This window comes from Fragaria vesca, linkage group LG1, assembly GCF_000184155.1.
Source record: "Fragaria vesca subsp. vesca linkage group LG1, FraVesHawaii_1.0, whole genome shotgun sequence".
NCBI classification, from domain to species: Eukaryota; Viridiplantae; Streptophyta; class Magnoliopsida; order Rosales; family Rosaceae; genus Fragaria; species Fragaria vesca.
Window position 1 is genome coordinate 15,822,434 of NC_020491.1, and position 5,149 is coordinate 15,827,582.

The window sequence follows — 5,149 nt, forward strand, 5'->3', positions numbered from 1 at the left end:
TTCTATTTCTGGTGCTCATTATTTCTTAACTATTGTGGATGATTTTTCCCGATTTACATGGGTTTCTTGATGCGACACAAGAATGAAACACAACCTCTTCTTCGTCGTTTTTTAATTATGTCACTACCCAATTTAACACTAAAGTTCAACAACTTCGTTCCGATAATGGGCCTGAATTTTTATCCTTACAAAATTTCTTTCTTGAAGAAGGTGTTCTTTTTCAACGTTCTTGTATTTATACGCCACAACAAAACGGTGTTGTTGAGCGAAAACACAGACATATACTTGAAACAGCTCGTGCCCTTCGTTTTCAAGCACATCTACCTATAAAATTTTGGGGAGAATGTGTTCTCACAGCTGTTTATATAATCAATAGACTTCCCACCTTGTTACTTCACAAGAAAACACCTTTTGAAATTCTCTATAATAAGCTTCCTGATTATTCTCGAATGCGAGTTTTTGGTTGTGTTGCTTTTGCTACAATTCCCAATCCATCTTCAAAATTTTCTCCCCGTGCAACAAAATGCATTTTTTTGGGTTATCCTGAGGGACAGAAAGCATATAAGCTGTATGATATTGGGAGCAAAAAGATTTTCGTCAATAGAGATGTTGTTTTTCTTGAAGACCAATTCCATCACTTACCCGAACCGAGCCCAACTGATGTGAACCCAATGGCCCAGTCTCTTCCCATCTCTATCGATGCTGACCCCTTCTCTCTGCCAATCTCTGTCTCAACTCCATCTTCTTCTTCCTCTCTTCCAAATCCCACCACCATACCATCTTCTCCTCCTCCAGAGACGGACCCAACACCACCTCCTTCCACACCAGCCGCTTCGCCGGCTCCACCACCACCTCAGCCGTCTTCCGCCTGGAAGACGTACGTCCGTCGCCCTCCAGCTCCGGCACTGGCGCCGTCGTCGTCTCGTGATTCGGCCGACGACGTCACTTCCGATTCTCCATCACCTGCTCCCATCCTCAATCCAGCTCCTGCTCAACCCGAGGTCCCTCCTAATCTGCCCCTCGATGTCGCTATTCCCATTCCTCAGCACAATCTCGCCGAACCACTTCGTCGTTCCCAACGATCTCGTGAAGCCAACGTCCGCCTCAAAGACTACGTTTGCTCGCAAGTGATTTTGCCTCCACATCCATTGTCCTCGGCCTCGTCCTCTTTGACACCAGGTACACGCTACCCTCTTTGTCACTATCTATCATACGATCGGTATTCACCTGCCTATTTGAATTATGTTGCTAATGTCAGTCGAGATGAGGAACCGGTTTCTTATGAAATGGCCTCAGCTGATCCTCGATGGCAGGCTGCTATGGACTCTGAGCTTCAAGCCCTCATTGACAACAAGACTTGGAGTTTGGTTCCTTTGCCCCCTGGCAAACGCCCAGTCAGCTTCAAATGGGTGTATCGTGTCAAACACAAAGCAGATGGTTCTGTCGAGCGCTTTAAGGCTCGTCTTGTTGCCCGTGGTTTTACGCAAACGGCAGGTATTGATTATCATGACACCTTTTCTCCTACTGCCAAGATGATCACTGTTCGCTTTATTCTTGCTGTTGCTGCTAGTCTGCATTGGCCATTACAGCAACTTGATGTCAACAATGCTTTTTTAAATGGAGATTTGCTTGAAGAGATTTACATGTCTCCTCCTCCCGGGCTTCGGCGACAGGGGGAGAATTTAGTATGTCGCCTCCACAAATCCTTATACGGATTGAAACAAGCCTCTCGCCAATGGTTTTCAAAATTCACAGAGGCTATCCTTGCTGCCGGTTTCTCCCAGTCCAAATCTGACTACTCTTTATTTGTCCGCAAGCATGGTACATCTATCACTGTTTTGTTGATTTATGTGGATGACATTCTAATAACAGGAAACAATATGGAAGCCATCAGTGCCCTTAAGCGATTCCTTCATACCCGCTTTCGCATCAAGGACCTTGGGGATCTCAAGTTCTTTCTTGGTATTGAAGTAGCTCGTTCCAAGAAAGGGATTTATATTTCTCAACGCAAATATGCCTTGGAAATTATTAAAGACAGTGGCTATTTGGGTGCTAAGCCAGTTGAATTTCCTATGGAGGAGTCCAAGCTTTCAAACAAAGGAGAATTACTCAAAGATGCTGGTGCCTATCGGCGTCTTGTTGGCAGGTTGATTTACTTGACTATTACCAGGCCTGACATTACTTATTCAGTTCATATTTTAAGCAGGTTTATGCATGAACCTCGCTTAGAGCATATGACTGCTGCTCTTCGAATTGTTCGCTACTTGAAGTCATCTCCAGGTCAGGGTTTACTTCTTCATGCCAACAATTCTTTAAATCTCAAGGCTTATTGTGATTCTGATTGGGCGGGGTGCCCAATTACACGGCGATCTACTACTGGTTACTGTGTGTTTCTTGGTGATTCTTTAATCTCATGGAGAACCAAGAGGCAAAAGACTGTGTCTTTGTCCAGTGCAGAAGCAGAATACAGAGCAATGGCAGGTACTTGTTGTGAGCTTACTTGGATACGTTATTTATTAGCAGATTTGCATATGCCTGTTACAAGTCCTGCTACTTTACATTGTGATAATCAAGCTGCGTTACATATTGCAAAGAATCCAGTGTTTCATGAAAGGACTAGACATATTGAAATGGATTGCCATTTTATTCAGGACAAAATTGTTAAAAGTGAAGTTGTCACTCGTTTTGTGACTTCTTCACAGCAGTTGGCAGATGTGTTTACAAAGGCTCTAGGCAAAGAGAAATTCAGACAGCTTATAGGCAAGTTGGGAGTTACTGATATACACTCTCCAACTTGAGGGGGAGTGTTGGAAAGTGCATCTTACATAATCATGTTTAGTTTACTTGATATGCACGCAGATTTTGTATTTACTGCAGTAGATCACATTAACTAGAATATTCTGTATCTTTCTCTTGTTTGAGTAGTAATTGTAATAGGATTCCTTCTTAATTGGTTTCCTAACTTGTAGGAGAACCACAGACGTAGGGTAGGTGATTTGTATATATTACTACACGATGAATACAATTGATTTATTCAGCCAAACCATCTTTTCCTACAGGGAGAACCGTTCATGACGACTTGTACTTATTGTAAAGGTAGAGGTGGTGCTTAGACTCATCTCTTCTAGGTTCAACTGTGCGGATAGCATTAATTCGGATGAGTTCCAAGGTCTGAGGAGGAGGTGGTAGTTATGGCGTGATCGAGAAGTCTGCAAGTTTTGGTGGATTCTGACAAAGAGAGGATGGCGGATTAGGGAAGACCAAGATTTGCATACGCACCTAAACCGCATCAACGACTTGGCCGGTAATCTTGGGAATATCTCGAACAGTATGATGTCGCTCGGAAGCTTTGCGACGCTGTAGTATTCTATATTCATGACTACTGTACGTCTTTTATTTGATCGAATAATCAAACTGTAAGCCCTAGCTAGGAACAAGAAGAAGGACGTACTGGACTTGATAGAAACCATTCGAATATATAGTTGATCAACTCCTTAATTATTTACCAAAATATAAATTCCTTCTATGGCAATATGGCATGGATTCGAATCTAGAAATTAAATAAATTGATCCTTTGTCAATTAAGAGCCTTTGACTCATTGCCAATTACGTTTCATGCATGTCTATTTCGGGCCCTATGTTTGTGAATATTACAACTGATTTCAAAAAGAGAAATTTTATATACATGCCCCTAAAATCTTAATACACATCTGTTTCTTAATACATCACTTATTTAATTTCTTATTCTGATATTTACTAAATACACAACTCAAAGTACTTAAATTACCCTTCCTATAAAAATCCATGAAATATCTTATTATGTGACGATATTAAGACTATTCTTATTGTACAATTAGTATATATTTATATAAATTAACATTTTATAGATGTTCATATCTATTACTTGTGTTAGAATCATTGTTCATTTCAAATCTTAAACATGAAAATGATAAAAAAGATGAAAATTAAAGTACATTTGTGAATAGTAATATAACAAAATAGGTGTTCATATGTATAAGAATTACATCGTTTCACACTTTGACACTATAAACTTGGAAATTATGAATCTTTTAAGGGCAAAAAAGAAATTAATTGATTATCTAATTAAATTTCCTTTAAAATGTTTTGTTTACTTTAATAGTTTCCCTAAATAAGTTCTCGGTCTTAAAAATTTAATTTGTTTCCTTCCATGCCTGAGTTAAAAATTTAATTTGTTCAATAATTCACTTTATAAGTTTCCAAAAATAAGTTTTCGTTTTTAATTAGTTTAACATTTCATGTTATTAGTTTTCAAATATAAAGTTCTTTGTTTTTAATATTTTAAGGGAGTATTACACATGCCTCTTTTCGTCATTTAACATACCAATCAAATCTGATTTGAAATATCAAATATTAAAGATGTGTATTAAGTTATTTGGGGTGTGTATTCAAAACATACATGCAACCCACAGTAGTGTTCACATGCAGTAATTGACCAATAGATTCTTGTTTATTAGTCACAGTTAGATTTACATTTAAAGGTTGAAAACAAAACAACTCAATTAAAAATAATTCTCTTTATCCTTAAATTTACATCTAATGGTAACTAGCTATGAATTTCTTGATCAATTACTGATCAAGTGAACACTACTGCATGCAACCAAGGTCTCGTGACATTATGGTTTATGTTTATTAGTTCTAAGTTCTAACTTAGCCGCAGCGGCGCAGTCTCTCTCTCTAATTCTCTATACCAAACTTAGTGTTGTCTGCGAGATCTTTCAACAGATCGAAACAACTATATATAATATATGACGTGAGTTGATGCAATGGAAGTTCTTTTAGCCGCGCATTTATCAGATTCAAAACTAGAAGTGCATGATATCATTCCGGAGAAAAATGTCAGATTTTCTCTTTTTCGTTTGTTATGACAAACCGTTATTGTTGATTAAAATTGAATTAATTACTGGTCACTCCATTAACTTTCATGCGCTCGACAGTTTACTCCATTAACTTTCAATTTCAATCGATTACTCCATTAACTATCCAATGTCACACAATTAGGTCCATCCGTTAAGTCGCCGTCCAAATCAGTGGTTAAGTTGCTGACTGGGCATATTTTTCAACTGGAAATTCCATTTAACACCCCACTTCTCTCTCTCTCTCTCTCTCT